Below are 297 nucleotides of genomic sequence, written 5' to 3'. Positions count from 1 at the left end.
AACTGTTTGAGTTTGGGTTCCATGAGAGGACCAATGATTTGATATAATTATGTATCTTGAGAAATGTAAAATTGTATCTTGTTCGTAAGTGTTGATAATCTTATATATGTTCGATATATGCATGTGATTATATTGTTGTATTGGCATATGTATGTTGCACTTAGTGGGATAGCCGCATGATCCTACCAGTACACTGTGGTTGTGTACTGATACTGCACTTGCTCTTTCTTTGTTGAGTACAGGGCATCTTCAGGCAGCTATTGACAGACCTCGCTTAGAAGATCAGTGATCGCTCTA

The sequence above is a fragment of the Solanum tuberosum genome, unplaced genomic scaffold, assembly GCF_000226075.1.
Source record: "Solanum tuberosum cultivar DM 1-3 516 R44 unplaced genomic scaffold, SolTub_3.0 scf00303, whole genome shotgun sequence".
In the NCBI taxonomy this organism is placed as follows: Eukaryota; Viridiplantae; Streptophyta; class Magnoliopsida; order Solanales; family Solanaceae; genus Solanum; species Solanum tuberosum.
The sequence above is the reverse complement of the archived record's forward strand: the minus strand, read 5'-3'. Positions refer to the sequence as shown.